Source organism: Lycium barbarum, chromosome 6 (genome assembly GCF_019175385.1).
Source record: "Lycium barbarum isolate Lr01 chromosome 6, ASM1917538v2, whole genome shotgun sequence".
Lineage (NCBI taxonomy): Eukaryota > Viridiplantae > Streptophyta > Magnoliopsida > Solanales > Solanaceae > Lycium > Lycium barbarum.
Window position 1 is genome coordinate 129,944,770 of NC_083342.1, and position 19,580 is coordinate 129,964,349.

Here is a 19,580-nt window from a genome sequence, read left to right on the forward strand (position 1 = left end):
TCACATCAAATCCGGCCCCTGCCAAGGGACTCGGCAGACAGAACGTGGCCACCCTCCCGACGCTGGTGCCACAACACAGAAGAATCAGAACAGGGGCATAACCCTGTAACATAATATGTCATATCAGATGGCCATAGCAAATCATATCAGAACAAGCGTACATGGCACAGCATACTCCACAAACCCATGTACGCGTATACCTGCCCCCTCACATCGAGGCACGGCGAACAATGCAAAGGATCACGCTTGACAACATATCCTGGCCCGGGCTCAGTGGGGGAAACATTGAGGCATCCACGAACGGAGTAGTGAGAAACTAAATGCACTAAAAATACCATATATATATTTCCAGAGACTCAATGAGGCATATCGAATGTCAAGTCAAATCAATGAAATCGGACGGAAACATAGTAAGTAAATTTAGATGTCATAACGGGTTACGGAGGCATAATCTATCCGAGATCGTTTTCAAGATTCAAAACAATTTATAAGACTTAATGAAATATTTAAAATAGTTTTTATTTAGTAGATAAAGGAGTAGTTAGAGTATCTCTAACGAAAACGCTCGAAGACAAGTCATAGACACATAAAGGGTAAAATTGGAAATAGTGGGCCCACCTCGGGACCAATGAAGCGGTGGGCTCAAATTACGTATTTTTAAGCTTATGGGGTCACCTACAAAGGTTCTAGGACATTCCATAACTTCGTAAGCAATTTGGGAAAAATTTTCATAATTTTTCATCAAAGCATACTTAAGGAATTCAATTCTATTGAATGAAAAAGCGACGATTTCAAACGCGGATTCCGATGGACAGAATATTCCCCGAGGCGTAAATCCAAGCCTAGTACATCTAGGACATGCCAAGAGAAGAATCGGGATAGCTTTACATACCTTATATGCTCTTTATGCCTTTCCAAATTCAATTCCCGTTTCGCCCAAAATCTGCAATTGGTCACATTTACCAATTCTCAATTTCCAATCTTTAAGTATTCAATCTTTATTCATAATTGCCTACAGAAATTTGGGCAGCATCTCCCCTATACATATAGCATCCCCGAGAATTTAACTCGGCCAAAACAATCAACAACAACCCAACAACAACATCATCAACAACAACCCAACAACAACATCATCAACAACAACAATCACTATAAACACAATATAACTTAACTAGCTATCTTTCCAACATAATGTCATAACCTTCATTTCAACTTCAATTTCCAAACTAATCTCAATGGTTTCACATTCATCATTAATCTAGATCATCACAATATAATTTGGAAATATTGCATATCATTTCTACGAAATATTCACAAGATATACAAAATATACAAACTTTCCACCAAAACATAATTCACCCAAAACTTCAAATCTTCAACCTACATATTCATAACATATTTCCATCTTCCAATTTCATCAACCATAATCATAATTCACATCTTAACAACTTCATTTCCATAATATCACAAAATCATTCTAAAGTGACATAATCTTCTACATTCCAACTTCAACCAAAATTCATTCAACTTTCATTCCCAATATAATTTTCACCATAACCACAACTAGAATACAACATAAAATTCAACTCATATATGTATACAACATATATACACTCATGGCTACATATATATATACATACCCACTTTGCAAACTTCCTTATTTCCATAATTTCTACTCATTTCCACATACCACAACATAAACAAACCTTCATAACATAAGAAAAAGGAATTGATTCTTACCTTTTTCTACAACTCCTTCACTTGAACAAGTTCTCAACTTGAAGAAATAAGTGCTCCTTCTTCCAAAACAATTACACCAAGTTGTAAAGGACCCTTAAATTAGTAGGAATACCACAAGAAAATAATTTTTGGAGGAAGATTTGGAGGGGTGAATTTTCTATGGCCAAACCCGAAATGGCCCTTTTTTTTGCTCTTGTTTTGTTTGTTCTTTCTCCTTCTAAGTTTCTTGAATCATCTAAGGGATAATGATCCCTTTATAATTAATTTGCCACATGGAAATTAATTAATTTGATGGGCTTGGACCAGGTATGGCCGGCCACCCTCTCACCTTGGGCCTAAATTTTTCTTTTCATTTTTTTGGGCCAACTCGGTTGGTCCCGAGTTGGGCCTAGCCCACTGACCTTTCGACCTTAAAACGTCCATATCTCCTTGTACCGACGCCACCTGGGAACCCACGACCTATGGTTGGAAAGATAATTCAATTATCTACAACTTCTAATTCTTGGTATTTTTCCAAATTCCAAACATATAATACCGTTTTTGCCCCCCAAAGTCAGGTCACCCGAAAACGTTTTCTTAAAAATATTCGTTTGGAGGACTTCCACTTTGATTTGGCCCAAGGGTCCTTCTTGAGTTGTGTTTAACTTCACATATGTGATTCATATAATTTGTCACATGTCCCAAAAAAAAAAAAAAAATCTTGACGTGTGGGCCCCACCTCAGCTTACAAATAATCCGACGTTCAAAAATACGAGATGTAACAAAACTGAAACAAAGAAATAATATCATCGCACAAGTTATTGAACCCTTGCTCCCAAAATTTCTATCTTTACATATGTGGCTTTCAAGAAATGTTGTAGAATATATCAAATTCTTTTTATAATTGCATAAAAAAATTTATAAATATGTGTTGAATAAAATTATAAATATATGTTGGGCCCGTGCTGGCACGAGCTCTGGTATCTAGTTATTATTAATAAACGTCGAAATTGGGAACTCAGACAAGGTTCGGCAAATATAGAAAAATATTATGGAAGAACAAAATTTTTTAATATGTGCCTCACACAATTGCCACTAATTGTGTGAGGTTCCTTTTTGTGACATAAAAAAGTGAACTTAAATTTTGTGAATTAAAAAGTATAAGATGTGTGTGCACTTTTTTCTCTCACGAAAAGAAGTCTTACACAATTAATGTCGATTCAGTAAAAATGGATGACCTATTTGGGACATCTCATCTGGAAGACAAAGGAAAGTACTGGAGTAATTGAAACAAGCAGCACAACTCTTAGTAATATAAGCGGAAGCCTAGGAAAAAAGAGAAAATGAGATATATTGTCCTCTTACAATTTAAATAGAAGAAAATAATCTTTTCAAATCTCGTATGTGTTTTTTCAAAAGATTCTACCCTCTCGATGCGGTCGAAAGACAATACAATACTTCTTTTCAGTTTATAATTTATACAGAGCAATCAATTGTGATGGAGTTTTTAATTCTTGAATTAGAGACCATTCAAGAGAAGAAAAAAAAAAATCTCTTATTTGTAGGCTTACTCTTCAGGGAAGTGACCAGCCATCAAACTGTTATTGAAACGTTTAAAACTGTCATTTAAACCGAACATTCCACTTCAAATAAAATAAACCTATCTTTTATTTATTTATGGACAATATATCCTAATAAATGTAACAAAAGGGATCACACTTTGGATTTATTATTCCGATAAGTGGCAACAATAAAATATGAAAAAGATGAATCCAGCTAAAGAAAATAAAATAAACTATCTTTTCGCACTCTTTTAAAGTTTGATTAACGTATAGGAATTATGTACTCTATGGAACAAAGTCCAGTTGACATTTCTTGCAATTGACGGTAGGAAACTAAAGAGCATAAAAATAAAGAACACAAGTACTCTTACGTGAAAATTTACTTTTGCTCAAATGTGTAAAACCACGAGTTGTATCCTGTAGGATTTCAACTAACTCTTTATTGACATAATGAGTCAAATCCAAATTACTTTAGTAATCCTAAGAGCTTTTGCCTGAGCCTTTCACCCAATCTCTCGATTATCGCTAATCTTTTCAAGTTAACTCGAGCTTGAAGGAATGTTTATCCAACAAACTTCGACCTTAAAATACTTCTACAATAAGCTGATAATATAACACCTAGATATCCTAATTAATACAAAAACTCCTAATTGTTTGGTCCACAAATAAGAATATCTAACCAAATTTAGTAACCAACGAATTGGCTTCTGCACACCATGTTTTTCAAAATTACTTTTCATAAGATTTTGACTAGTAAAACACGTATGATATGAAATCCCTGGTGTGCCTTAAACTAATTAGGATTTCAGTTGAAACTTCTAAAATGATTCAACTCATGGTCCAGCCTAACACATCTTTCAAGACTACTTGTCTAAAAACAATATTTTTTTCAATAAATTTATTTAAACCTATTTTTCATATAATAATTTAATCAGTACATTTTATTATTACCGGAATCATTAAAACACTAAGCATGGGATCCATTAATTTTGGCCTAAACATTGTATTTATGTTTTAAAAAAATCATTTAATAGGTACAAATAATCTTATTAAAAACTCAATAAGCAAGAAAAAATTCATTCATACACTAAAAATCCTGACTTTGCCTCTATAATCAAGTGAATCAATCAGTAGAAATCATTATCCAAACAAGAGACAGAAAATTAGAATGGAAAGATACAAATTCGCTATATACCCCACAGCCTTCATTTTGACATAGAGAGGAAGCATCCTGGAAACAACACCTATTTGTTGTACGTACCATGCTACCATCCTTAAATGACAACCGACGTAAGCATATACGGACAACCTAGCTCCTCTTTTTCTTTCAACTTTATAAAGAAAATGTATTCCGTTTATTTCTTCTCCATTGATTATCGATCTTTTAACGAGTTGAGATCATCGAAGAAGAATTTCATAAGTATATATTAAAGATGATGCCGTATTTGATGCCGGTTATCGATGGAGTGAAGCAATTCATAACAACGATATGGGAATTGCAAGAGATGAGATATTCCGCCATATTTGATGATTTGAGCTGCATTGCTACGACTGTTATCATGGCCGCTGTTTCCTGTTTTATTGCCGTTAGAGCACCAACATCACCATCACTCTAGATATTAATTAGTTTTCTTCCCAAGTAAGGTACTATATGTGCTTTGTAGTTTCTCAATGATTCTCTATATATATTGTGAAAATAGGATGTATTAATTGATAATTTCTGTAATATGAAGTTTACGCTTACTCTACTAGCGTGTGATCACGAGCTTCGCTTTTTTTTTTTTTTTCCTGCACTGCCTACTTGGGGACTGGGGTGTGTTCTTCCTATACGTGAGTAAACATGGAATTATTGCCGTTAGAGCACCAACATCATCATCACTCTAGATATTAATTAGTTCTTTAATTGGTTTTCTTCCCAAGTAAGGTACCATATGTGCTTTGTAGTTTCTCAATGATTCTCTATATATCTTGTGAAAATAGGATGTATTAATTGATAATTTCTGTAATATGAAGTTTGCGCTTACTCTACTAGCGTGTGATCACGAGCTCCACCCTTTTTTTTTTTTTTTTTCCTGCACTGCCTACTTGGGGTGTGTTCTTCCCTATACGTGAGTAAACATGAAATGCTTCGTGCACAAGCCGTTTTTTCTTAGTCGATTCAACTTAAAAGATCAACCAAGAAAGTTCACTTGAGCTAAATTAGGGGGGGTACTATTTAGGACATTTTACTTGAGCTAAATTAGGAGGAAAGTACAAAGGTGTAACATTGTAAATTTACAGGTGAAACCAGCTGCATCAAGTTTTATCCATGCAACGAGTTAATAAATTAAGGGTGCAGTTAGCACTTGCTTATCATTGATAAAGCTTTTGATTTTCGTACTTATTCCAATTAGCGATCTACTTATAATAATTCCTTTGGATTAACGATATAAATGACTACTCAAACCTACCGTCATTTTAGGCACCGATAGACTGATATTTCAAGAAATTTATATTCTCCAATTTATCTAGAAAACACGTAGCACGCTAGACTTAAATTGTTTATAACTTTGCATTAACATGTTGATGGTTATAGAAAATGGATTATCATAACTATATGGGTGGCAAAATCGTGATCCAAATTTGGGCGGGTTGGGCATATATATTTTCGTAGGATTGATGTGAACTCAAAGAAAAACAGAAAGAAAGATGGAGTATTCTAAGGAACAGTTCTGGTGTTCCTGAACAAATACCCAATAGAGAGAAAATGAGAGAACAATGAATTCAGTTTGTTGATTTATGACTTCACCAGTGTGTACAAATGTATCCCAAACTCAGTCTTTATAATCAAGTAAGGACTGAACAGAATTTGGGAGGGAAATTCAGTTGCTAACTAACTCTGGGAACTGTTAACTGTCTAACTAATTCCCATGTGCCGTGCACATGACTATACTCTAACTACTTTAACTACTTGACAGCTAATTAACAGTGAATTACATGGAATTATTAGTAAAACTCATTTGTGATCATAACAATGCCTCCCCCTCAAGGAATCCTTGTCCTCAAGGATTAAAGTCTGGAAATCTGAGCTGAAAATCCTGCAGGTTCTCCCAAGTGCTATCCTCAGGAGCAGCATTGATCCATTTGACTAGAACTTGAGTGACAGCTCTGCCCCTCTTAGGAACCATCCTTCTATCCAAGATAGTTTCAGGTGCAAGCATGACATAACCAGACTCAGAATGTACCTCAGGAAGTAGTACAGAAGCAGTGTGAGTACCAATTTTCCTTTTCAACTGAGATGTGAAATGTGGGATGAATTTTAGAGTGGGAGGGTAATGCCAAGGTGTATGCAACCAATCCAACCTTAGCAATAATCTGAAAAGGACCAAAGAATCTTGCTGACAGCTTCTGAAAAGAGTGATCTTTGAGTGACATTTGCCTATAAGGCTGCAATCTAACATAAACCCAATCACCTATGTCATAAGATCTGTCCACCCTTTTTTTATCAGCCTGCACTTTCATTCTATTCTTTGCCTTCTCCAAATTGAATTTCAACCCTCTGATGGTAGCCTCCTTAGCCTGTAAGCTTCTATCCACAGTGTCAATAGTTGAATCAAAAGGCATATATGGTAAAAGAGGTGGTGGCTTTTGACCATACACTACTTCATAAGGGGTCAAGTGTGTGGAAGAGTGGTATGATGTGTTATACCACCACTCAGCCAGTGGCAACCACTGAGGCCAGTGTTTTGGTCTCTCAAAAGTCATACATCTGAGATAACATTCAAGACACCTATAGACCACTTCAGTCTGACCATCTGTTTGTGGATGGTATGCTGTAGAGGTCAAAAGTGAAACTTTCTGCAACTTAAATAGTTCCTTCCAAAAAGTGCTAGTGAAAATGACATCTCTGTCAGATACAATGGTCTTGGGCATGCCATGGAGTTTAAAAACATTATCCATGAATATTTGAGCCACCTCCAAAGCAGTATAGGGGTGTTTCAAAGCCATGAAATGCGCAACTTTACTTAGTCTATCCACCACCACAAAAATAACCTCTTTCCCCGCAGCTTTAGGGAGTCCTTCAATAAAATCCATAGAAATGTCCTGCCATACTTTCTCAGGGATTGGAAGAGGTTGAAGCAATCCAGAGGGTGGAGTATTAACATTCTTACACCTTTGACAAGTGTCACATTCTTTAACAAAAGCATACACATCTTGCTTCATTTTCTTCCAGAAAAAATCTTGTTTGAGTCTCTTCAAAGTAGCAGAAATCCCTGAGTGACCCCCAACTGAGCTACCATGATAGAATGCCATCAATTTATTCCTCACATCAGCATCATATCCCACCATCATCTTGCCCTTTCTGGTTAGAATACCCCGCTGGAAACTGTAGTAAGGTTTGTGATTCTGAGAAGTTTGAATATCTAGTATCAACTGCTGGAGGAGAGGATCCTGAATCCAGGTCTGCTTGACTTCCTCCAAGAGTGGAGTTTGAACCCCAGAAATGAGAAACAATTGGGCTGATTCTTCCTTCCTTGATAAAGCATCAGCTACAGTATTCTCCTTACCCTTTTTGTAGCTGATTTCATAGTCAAAGCCTAGTAACTTAACTAGCCACTTTTGCTGACTTAAAGTAGTAATTCTTTGTTCCAACAGGTACTTAAGACTGTGATGATCAGTCTTAATGATGAAATGCCTTCCAAGTAGGTATGGTCTCCATTTTTGTACATCATTAACTAAAGCAAGCAGTTCTCTTTCATAAACTGAAAGTGCTTGACATTTGGTTGATAGCCCTTTACTATAATAAGCTATAGGTTTTCCATCTTGAACCAGGACAGCACCAATTCCTTCACCTGATGCATCAGTTTCTACTACAAACTGTTTAGAAAAATCAGGCAGTGCTAAAATGGGAGCAGAAGTGATGGCCTTTTTCAACTGTTCAAATGCTGCAGTAGCTTCAATGTTCCATTGGACACTCCCTTTTTTCAATAGATCAGTCATTGGTCTTGCAATACTACCATACCCCTTAATAAACCTCCTGTAATAGCCTGTTAAACCCAAAATTCCTCTAAGGCCCTTGAGAGTAGTTGGCAATGGCCAACTGAGAACAGTTGCAATCTTGTCATCATCCATAGCAACACCATTAGCAGAAATCATGTGTCCCAAGTAGTCTATTTTTGTGACTCCAAAAACACATTTACTCTTTTTTACAAACAGTTTATTGGATCTTAATACCTTGAAAGCTTCCTCTAGATGTAGCAAATGCTCCTTCCAATCAGAACTATATATAAGAATATCATCAAAAAACTCTAATATGAATTTTCTGAGATAAGGGTGAAAAATCTTATTCATCAGACTTTGGAATGTTGATGGAGCATTGGTCAATCCAAATGGCATGACCAAGAACTCACAATGCCCATGATGAGTTCTAAATGCTGTTTTGGGAATGTCATCCTCACACATCCTGATCTGATGGTAACCAGATCTCAAATCCAACTTAGAAAAATACACTGCACCATGTAACTCATCTAGCAACTCCTCAATCACAGGAAATTGGAAATTTATCTTTCACTGTGGCATTGTTTAATTCCCTATAGTCAACACACATTCTCCATGTCCCATCCTTCTTTTTCACCATGACAATAGGGGAAGAGTAGGGGCTGGTACTGCATCTGATGACACCAGAGTTGAGTAACTCATCTACCATCTTTTCTATCTCATATTTCTGAATTACAGGATATCTATATGGTCTGATATTTACTGGACTAGTACCCTCCTTCAAGATGATTTTGTGGTCATGTTGCCTGTTAGGTGGAAATTCCTTAGGGGTCTCAAATAACCCCTCATAGTTACTCAATACAGCTTGTAAATCCTTACTCCCTCCATCCTCAATCCCCATAGTCCACAAACTAGCATTTTCATCCAGAAGGGACTCCTTCAAAACACCTACTGACATCATGCATATCTCAGCAGGTTTGGCAAGAAATTTATCCATTTTACCTTGCTGGATCACTTTTACAGAAGGGGGTTGTATACCCCTTAAAGACACCTTCTGACCCATGACAGAAAATTCCATCTTAAGTTGCCTGAAATTCCAAGTGATGTTCCCAAGTGTGATCAACCACTGGATACCTAAAACCAGTGACACCCTCCAATAGGCAATATCAACATGTCTGATTCAAACACCACACCTTGCATTCTCCAAGTGAACCCCTTGCACACATAATTGTTGTTGACCTTACCCCCATCAGCCACAGACACAGCAAAAGGATGAATGTGAGACAATGCACACCCTAATCTCCTAGCTGTGTTGAGATCCAAGAAATTGTGTGTGCTTCCTGTGTCAATCAAGACTTGTATGGCTTTTCCCTTCACAGAAGTAGTTACTCTCATTGTTCTGAAATCATGGACACCATTCATAGCATGCACTGAGACATGGGGCAAGATTGACCCCTCATCATCAGTAGGGAAACCTTGAACCCCCATAGCAAACATCTCAGCAGGGTCCATCAAACAACTATCCCCCATTTCTTGTTGCTCATCTAGTTCATCTAGCTCCAGGAAAAATAACTGTCTCTTGCTTTTACACACATGGCCTGGTGTAAATTTTTCATCACAATTGAAACATAGTCCTTTAGATCTCCTTTCCTCCATCTCAGCAGGACTCAAGAATTTTGGTTTGAAATTTTTTGGATTTGTGGTTGGTGGTGCTCTTGGGTAACTGGTTTTTGGGGCTGCATAGCTTGTAGTAGGTTGTAAAAAAGCACTATTTCTGAAACTGGTTCTGGGAAAAGAAAAATTTGAGTTTTGGGTGGATTTGGTGGATTGTTGGTTGAGTGTGATTTTTTGTTCTTGGATCCTGGCTAGACTAATGGCTTTTTGCAAGGATCTTGGTTCAAACATTTTGACAGTTAGGCCAATATCTGGGTGCAAACCTCTAATGAAACAACTCACCACATATTCATCTGCTAATTCTACCCTAGTGAGTAATTCATCAAATGTATCAACATAATCTTGCACAGAAGATACCTGTCTTAGATCCTTAAAATCACCCATGGGGTCATCAAAGAGTTCTGTGCCAAATCTGGAGTATAAACACCTCACATACTCTCCCCAACCTGGCCATTCTCTAGTGATTCTGCTTTTCATGAAGGTTTGGTGCCATTGTAGTGCCTTTCCTTCCATTCGACAAGAAGCAAGCTTAACCTTCGATGCTGCTGGGGTCTCATCCACATCAAAAAACTGCTCGCATTGATACAACCAATCTTTCAACCCAGATCCATCAAATTTTGGGAACTCAACCCTGTAATTTCTTGTAGGCAATTGATACTCATCATCCCTAATTCTTACAACTTCTGGTTCGCGCCTCCCATTTGCAGCTGGAGCTTCTGGTTGATTACTAGTCATCATCGTTTCAATCAACTTCTTGATGTCATCCATGGCATTAGCCACCTTAGCATCGACCATTTTGCCCATTTCAGAAACTGAACCAACTACCCCTTCCATGGAATTCTTCAAAGTATCGATCTCTTTGCGTAACTCCTGTAATCTCGTGTTATGGTCACCCATTTTCACAGGTCGAAGAGCAGACTGCTCTGATACCAATGATGTGAACTCAAAGAAAAACAAAAAGAAAGATGGAGTATTCTAAGGAACAGTTCTGGTGTTCCTGAACAAATACCCAATAGAGAGAAAATGAGAGAACAATGAATTCAGTTTGTTGATTTATGACTTCACCAGTGTGTACAAATGTATCCCAAACTCAGTCTTTATAATCAAGTAAGGACTGAACAGAATTTGGGAGGGAAATTCAGTTGCTAACTAACTCTGGGAACTGTTAACTGTCTAACTAATTCCCATGTGCTGTGCACATGACTATACTCTAACTACTTTAACTACTTGACAGCTAATTAACAGTGAATTACATGGAATTATTAGTAAAACTCATTTGTGATCATAACAAGGATCTTATACTTGAGAGGAACGTAATTAGTTAGGACATCTCACTTGAGTTGTGTAGGAGAAAAAATACGAAAAGGAATATTGTTTTACCTTCTTATGGTTTTATTTGATATTTGAAGCTTTTGGATAAGCCTGCTAAGAGCTCTAAGTGTTTTTTTCAGAAGATTTTCCATTTTCAAAACTCAAACCAAAGAAAGATCATTAACATTCCACCATCCAATCCCCAAAGATTGTCATGTAAAATGTTCATACACCATAGTGTATTGAAGATTATAAACATCCATAATGAATTAACCTTAAATACCGTTTTCAAAACTCAAACCAAAGAAAGATCATTAACATTCCACCATCCAATCTCCGATGATTGTCATGTAAAATGTTCATACACCATAGTGTATTGAAGATTATAAACATCCATAATGAATCAACCTCAAATAAATAGAGTATGATGCGTTCCAAACATAGTCTATCAGACCAAACTAGGAAATAAAGACATACAAAAAAGGATGAAGATACACAAAAGTACAAATAACCAGTGTTTTAAAAGGTGGGGGCGTAAGGCGGGGCGTTTTACGCCTCGACGAGGCGTAAGCCTCGAGGCACGGGGCGTAAGCCCCATGGGTATTTAATTTTTAGTATTTCTTAAAATAATATAATTACAATAAATATTTTTAAATAGGTAAAATTACATAAAAAAATAAAAGATATATATATATATATATATATATATATATATATATATATATATATATATATATATATATATGTGTATGTATGTATGTATGTGTGTGTGTGTGTGAGCGCGCGCGCGCTTGATCCTCACAAAAAAAATGATCAAAGCCCATTATACACCGCTTATAACTTATAATTATATATAACATAATTTTACAAGTATAAACAATACAATGAAATAAAAGCTATTATGAAATGCAAAACAATTCTAACATTTTAACTTTCAAACACGGAAAAAAACACAGTTTCTTAAAACACTATTACTATCATACTATTCATTTTATCTCCCTATAAGCAAATAATCAATAAAATTTATCAATATTACAATTAAAACATAACTTCTTCATGAACAAAAAATAAAATTATATGATAATTCTGATACATAGGACTTATGACCAATGACAAGTGAAAATGTACAATTCCGCTATGTGTTTTTTTTTTTTTTTTTAAATAAGTGATATTCACCCTCACGACGTTCTCAAATAGTAAATATCCAATACTACGACTTGTTATATGAGTTACACTCAATCTTCTATTTCTATAGATGAAAAACTATTAAGTATCATTATTTTGTTAAACAATTATGAGGGTGAATGATTTTAATTAAGGAATTTAAAATATAATTTGTGTAAGAACTGTTAGGCGAGTCCTGGGCGTTGGCGTGTTTAAGGCGTACGGTTGGGCGCTTAGGGCGTAAGCCTCATATGAACTAAGCCCCGCACGTTAGCCCCAGGGCGTTTTGCCACTGCCCTGCCCCGAGACGAGCCCCGGGGCGAGTCCTAACACTGCCTTTTAAAACAATGCAAATAACAACGAGATGAGAATTAGACATAACAGCAAAAAGAAATGCGTCTGCCGGGAGTCAAACCCGGGTCTATTGCTTGGAAGGCAATTATCCTAACCGTTGGACTACAAACGCTTTGGCTGCTACAATGCCTCAAAATATAATAATTCTAAGGTATACTATCTTAGTATCTTACACTGTCCACTCTTTCGACCTACTCTTTTCGTCCCAGCTTATGAGGCGACATTTGACAGGGCATAAATTATTAAAAAAAATAAAAATAAAAAAAAGATATGTATTTGTATTACTATAATCACTGGATTTGTTGTTGTAAATTATTTATGCATCATAATTTTCGGAACAAACTAAGATAAAGAATATGCCTCATGAATGGAACAGACAAGGAATTGATATGGATGGACTCATGCCTCCATTGAAGGAGTCAATAAAAAGGTGCAATTGACACTTCTTCAGAGTCCATAAAGCTTTTGATGATCTTGTACTTAGTTTAAGGGATATTAACATTTTAGTCCCTCAAATATCGATAAATTATAATTTTGGTACTTATGATTTCTAGTTATGCACGCTTAACATTCAATTAATTGATATGTGTACCTTTGATCCCTCAAATTGTGAATCTTCACAAATTTAATAAATTATTAAGTGCTAAATCATTCAAATTATCTGGGTGATATATTGTGTTCAATTAGTACAGTTACTTCATCTTTGAAGGTGATATAGTTATAAAGACATTCTAAATATCACATATTTCCTAAATAAAGGAACCAAAAACATTCATTTTAATTAATTGAAGGTTGTGCTTAGCAAAATATTATTCCATCCGTACCAATTTATGTGGCACCTTTCGGATTTTGATATTCAAACAAGTATTTCTTTGAATTTTTTCATATATCTTTTACATATTTTGAGTTTGTCAATTATTGTGACTTATAGTACTTTTTACGTATTTTTCAAATATATAAATTTTATTTCAAAAACTTAATAATTCCATGCCCAAATTCACGGTTAAAATTACAATGTTTGACTCTCAAAATTCAAAATGTGCCACATAAATTGAGACAGAGAGGGAGTATAATGACCAACTTGAGACAGAGGGAGTATGTTAACATGTTGATAGTAATAGAAAATGAGTCATTCTTTCATTCAACTTTTGTTTTCAAAACAATTATAGTAAACACTGAAATACAATACAAGAAAGAAAACATATTACTACATATATTACCTATGGCCTGAATGTCGCATGTTTGACTCCTACAGTAGTGAATTTATAACTTAATAATTCTTTCATTGGTACTTTCAGATATAGTAGGTATCACTGTCAAATTATGGTGAAAGGACGAATTTGCGATCGAAGGATGTGTGACAATGACTTTGTAATCTCCATGAAAAAGTGAAGTCTCGAAATAACCCTCGGCATTTGTAGTCCCAACCAAACCCTCGTGTGATAATGTTGCACGAACTTTGTCGACGACATCTCCAGTTGGCAAATTCTTGAAATTATTATCAGTCAAACACATTCGGTAACATCCGGTTGGGTTCCATGCTGACCAAATTAATAACCCTCGAATAGCTGGGTGTCCAACAACCTCCTTTATAATTTGATCTAAGAAATGTGCCTTAGATGCCAAAAAACAAAAACAAAATGTTAGAATAATTCTGATAAATATATTGCATTCACCGACTTAAAATCTTTGATTCGCTTTAGATGAGGGAATTAAGTACTTGATTTGGACTGCTTGTAACATCCAATTCTTTTTTTTTTTCTTCAATTCACCCTCTCCTCGAGGGCTCTATTTTATTCATATCTCCAAATTACATCACAGAGGAGAAAATCTCCCTATACCTATCTTTGTATGGACAGTCCCATACTATGTTTGATAGGTTTTCCTTTAAGCTTACAAAAAATTGGTGTCATAGAAGAGTGACTACTCTTCTTCTATACAAAATATGAGTTAAGGAACGTCAAAAGTATAAATTCTATACATCTTGTTTTGGTACTCCTTTGAATTCTTGACTGGACAGTTCCTAAAAGTAGGCATTTGCATTCTATCCATGTTTAACTCCCCTTTAACTGTTTTGGGCAGCTGTTGGAAATTAGTAATCCACGTTGTTTCTTTGCATTCCAATCCCCAGTTGGACAAGGTGTCTGCTGCTCTATTACCTTCCCTGTAACAGTGTTCCATCTTCCAACTATTCACATTTTCCAGAAGAGATCTAATATTCACGATAGTGTCCATTATGGACCATGGAGGTTCACTTTGATTCAATATCCAGTCTACCAGCAGCTTGGAATCGCTTTCCATTTCTAACTTTCTAAATCCCTTCGTCACACACCATTCTACTCCTATTTCCATCGCCTGTGCCTCAGCTAAGTTATTAGTAGAGATGCCAAAATTCACTCCAAAAGCAGCTATCAATGTAACATCCAATTCAGTGATCCAAATGGGCAATTTTGTAGAAGCAAGCGTATCGATTGCGGACCTAATATAAGGCTGGCTTGGAGTACTAAAATGTCCTTCCAATCCAATTCCAAGAAGACCCCCGTACCCTCCTGATCTTAATTGTTTAATTTTGTTGAGATAATTGGCTGGTGACGATGCTCCATCTCTTTGATCTTCAATTGTATTATAATCATTCAAGAACATAGTCGCCTTATTGTCAATTTGTGCAGTCAAACGATAATAGTTAGCAGATGCACCTGGACCAAGTTTACTTTCAAAAAAATTAAAGTGAAGGTTTTAATTCATAACATCCCAATGAATAACTTGGCCTTTGTATTTCGCAACGACTGAGGCGAGCCTTTTTCCGGCAGCAGCAGAGAGTTGTTGCGGGTTCAATGGAGGGACCCAATTCGGCTGCATCTTTGGGTCATCCCAAAATATATTATGGCCTCGGATACTGACACCTTTACTCTTGCATAAATTGACCATTGCATCGGAAGTTGAGTAGTCTACTTTGCCTTGAGATGTTTCAGTACTGTACCATTTCATTTCATTTTCAAATACTGTGAACTTGAATCTTGAGAAGAACCAGTTTTGGTAAGCTCTGTTGTTTAGGATGTTTTTGCTAATTGCAACACCAAATGGGAAATTGGCTCTTCCTTGCCCCAAGGAGATTGTTGCATTAGGTAAAGGCTTGCCTTGTGAGTCAACTACTTGGATTGCCACTTTACTTTTGCGTACCTACAGGCTACATATCATTAATTATCTTCTTGTTAACCAAAATTAATCTAGTTTTTTTTTTTTAAAAAAAATCTTATTAAGGTAATTTTTATTAAGACAAAAGGAGATGTACTTATACAGCTGATGTACCTTTTCAATGGTTTGATTTTGATGGGATGTCCACTCTTCTGGTTGAATGATTTTAGTGAAATATTGTCCGCCCATATGTCAATTGTTGTATTATAGGTCTGGAAAAAGGAAAAAAAAAAAAAAAAAAAAAAAACAAGAACAAGTAAATATATTTACACAATCAGGTTATTTATATATAAATTTTTATATGATAAACACTAATTGATAACCTGTTGACGAATATGGTTACTAATCAAATAGATTTGGATTAATGTAGAAGGAAATTTCATCACCTCAAAATAGAGTTGGGCAGGACCCGAAGCATTGACAACTAAGCCACCCTTAAACATGGACCAACAACCAGATTTAGCAATGACCCAAGCAGCATGTTGAAAACCACTTTGAGTCTTGAATATGACTGCTACATTGGCATCATCACCATGGTTCACTTGTACCCATCCTACAGATATAAATATCTTTAAAAAATTAATCTAAATAGACGCTTAAACCAAAAATATCCAGTTGACGAATATGTAATATTTGTGTAATCCATGTTATAATCAGTATATAATAGTTATAATCAGTGTATACAAGTCGAGAGTGATACCAGAAATTACATAGAACTTGTCTTTGTCCAATTGAAACTTTTGTGAAAACCCATGATACGGTCTTTTTCTCTCTGAGGCAACAATGAATTTATTTCCATCTCGTGAAACGTTGTTCTCTATTTTAGCATCTCCCAGAATGGACCATCCATTTAATCCATCATTAAATTTTGGATTTACCACTATCCCTCCATTATATTGAGGTTTAAGAGGATCTTTCAAACACTGCAAACACAAATTGTAGAATCATGACAAATCAGTAATTAATGAGCTAATCATTGTTGATCTTGCAAAAGAATAAGAGCAAAAAACAAGGAGTTATGCCTCGGCTGTATAACTGTAGTCATAGTTTTCTGCATAAACTTCAAAATCTACCAAACATATAACAATAAAGTCGTAAATTAATATATATCATTTTGTTACAAAAAGTACTACAATTTAGGGTGTGTTTGGTATGAAAGAAAATGTTTTCTTGAAAAATAAGCAATTTTCTTACTTATTTTATGATGTTTGACTGTTTGCTAAGTAAATAGAAAAGATTATCCCAGAGTGTTTATATATAATTTTAAAAAATTAAACACTACGAGGATGGATGCTGGGTGAGTGAGGGTGGAGGGGGATGAGGGGTTGGGGTAGGGGAAGGGGGTGGGAGGAGGGAGGAGGGTGGGAGGAGGGAGGGGGTAGAGTGTTGGGAAGCCAGCAGTGGTCGTAGGTGGGGGATGGGGGTGGGGGGTGGTGGTTAGGGATGGGAAAGAGAATCAATCAACATATAATATATTTATAAAATTTATTTTTTTAGAAAAATATTTTAACTAATCAAATATGAAAAAATTAAAAAATATATTTGGAACATGTTTTTGTCCATACAAACACACCCTTAAGGGAAAGAAGTGATACAAACCTATCAAACCAAGTGGCAAATAACATAACACTAGAACTAGATTATGTCTTTTCATGATGACAATGTCAAAGAATCTGCATTTACAAATCCACAGTTAATATATAATTCAGCTATCTTATGAGAAGAAAAAAAAAAAAAGAAATGTACGATATAAAATTTAGCATAATAGATAAGATGCAAGGAAATAAGAAATCTTCAATTTCAACGGCTTCCAACTGAGATTGAAGTTGCAAAGCACTATAATTTTCCCTTCAATATTTACACTAAACCGAACAATATATTCATGAAAATTGCAAATTAAATTGGCAAGTGATAAGAGTTTATAGAAAAGTTTTGATGTGAACATCAGATGTGTAAATTTCTCCCTGTGCCACTCAGCCAAACAAAGAAAGCTATCTAGAGAAATAAGAGTTCTGCTGCATATTCTTACCTAGGGACGGCGTTAAAATGTACTCCACTTCCTATTTAGTCTGTCAAAAAAGAATGTCACAATTTTATAATTAAAAATAATTTAATCTTATGAGATAATTTACTGCCACAAAAGTATCTAAGACTTGTTTTGGACTACAAATTTCAAAAGTCTTTCTTTCTTTCTTAAACTCTGGCCTAATCAAATGATGCCACATAAATTGAGATGGAGGGAGTAATTATACATGAAGTTTTTAACATCAAAAGTATTTATGATGTAGAGTTTATAGGCTACTTAAAATTGATTTGGTATGAAAATCAATTATTTCATGAATTTGGAGATTCTAATCCAAAAGTTATCAATTTTGATAAGGGTACATTATAAATTAGTTACTGTATGAAAATTATGTTTAGCGCATTGCAGGAGCTTAGTACACCGAGATGCACTTTTATGACAATTATGTTTAGATCACTTAGAGCATATCGTACTAATTTTATTGTGATTACAACTTTTGAGGACTTCTCCAAAATTGTTCTCATAATAATAATAAGAAATTGGGACTTGAGTATTTTTCTGAATCGAAACAAACAAAAAGAATGAATTATCTGGTATATGTATGTCTATGTAGCTGTTGTAGAAAAAGAAAATTGCACCAGCAATGATTGTTAGTGTAGTGACTGGTACTACTCCATTCTTAACCAAAGTCTTGAGTTCGGAGTCACCATTGTTAGGTAGTGCTTTATCCCCCAAAGTGGGACTACCCGGCACGAATCTAGATTAGTCGGGCCTTAATGCAGGTACCGAATACTGGATGAGAAATCAAAATAGAAAAAGAAAATTAGTATTATAGGTGGGCCCAAGAATTTTAAAAAATATCGCATTCAAGATCTCTTTAGACTCAGACTCAAGTAAGTTGACTACTAATTTTTCTTTGCACATAAAACCTAGAACTATTCATATTATTCGGTCCTATTTTTGTAAGAAATAGTCACTAAAACTATACCTAAATATCACGAAAAGGTCTGAGCTATTTTTGTGACGGAAGAATCACTCAATTCTGTCTAACTATCATACTAAGTTATTAAGAGGAAACAAACGAGATATTTTATATGATATTTAGGCAAATTGAATGACTTTTTGTTACAAAAAAATATTCAGTGACATGATATGCAAAATTGAATGAAATTTTATTACAAAAAATAGCTTGCTAATTTTATGTGACCCCACGCCCCCGCCCCACCAACACCCCGCGTCGAAAAGAAAAATGAAAAAACCCTTGCAGGATTGTACCAGATGTCATTATTATACATATACGATTTGTAGTTTTAAATTTGTTGCGACTATTACCGCTTCTTCTCGTATCCTAATAGAACACCGTAAAACCAAATAACATGCATATAAAATTCACAGAGAGGGGGGGGGGGGGGGGGGGGGAATGTTTACCTTTAGGAAGCAAAGGCCAGAGAGAAACTTTGAAATATTTATTGGTGTGATAATCTGCATAAAGATGTGTTCTCTTTAAATGGAAGAAATTAAATTATATTGTTGTAATCCTTTTTGAATTAAGTATTACTGTATTCCAAGTTAAATTGAAATATTTATTAGTGTAATAATCT

General features: G+C 35.4%; 1 non-coding gene and 1 pseudogene across 1 annotated transcript; both read right to left on the bottom strand.

Moving 5' to 3' along the window:
- Positions 1-12,801: 12,801 nt before the first annotated feature.
- On the bottom strand, positions 12,802-12,873 carry TRNAG-UCC (transfer RNA glycine (anticodon UCC)). The gene has a single exon. It is a non-coding gene; the product is annotated as a tRNA-Gly (tRNA).
- A 1,699-nt stretch (positions 12,874-14,572) lies between these two features.
- On the bottom strand, positions 14,573-17,001 carry LOC132644665 (endo-1,4-beta-xylanase 5-like; annotated as a pseudogene).
- Positions 17,002-19,580: the final 2,579 nt, after the last annotated feature.